This window comes from Rhagoletis zephyria, unplaced genomic scaffold (genome assembly GCF_001687245.7).
Source record: "Rhagoletis zephyria isolate East Lansing unplaced genomic scaffold, Rhagoletis_zephyria_1.1 Rzeph_scaffold_06875, whole genome shotgun sequence".
Lineage (NCBI taxonomy): Eukaryota > Metazoa > Arthropoda > Insecta > Diptera > Tephritidae > Rhagoletis > Rhagoletis zephyria.
Window position 1 is genome coordinate 31,475 of NW_016163958.1, and position 216 is coordinate 31,690.

A 216-nucleotide genomic window follows, 5' to 3' on the forward strand; every position below is an offset into this window, starting at 1 on the left:
AAAAAACGCTTTGGTGCAATTCTTGTTGGCAAATAGAGATTTTGAGGTTGGTTATTTGAAAAATGAAATTCTAGACCTTTAAAACTCTTTAAATTTTGTTTTAGAGACTAATAGCTGAAATTTATTACACCAGGTTTGTTATGGAGTATAATGTTGTAGTGGAGGGGAAGGCACTGCGCTCGAATGTTCGCTATATGCGCTCTACCTATAACAAAG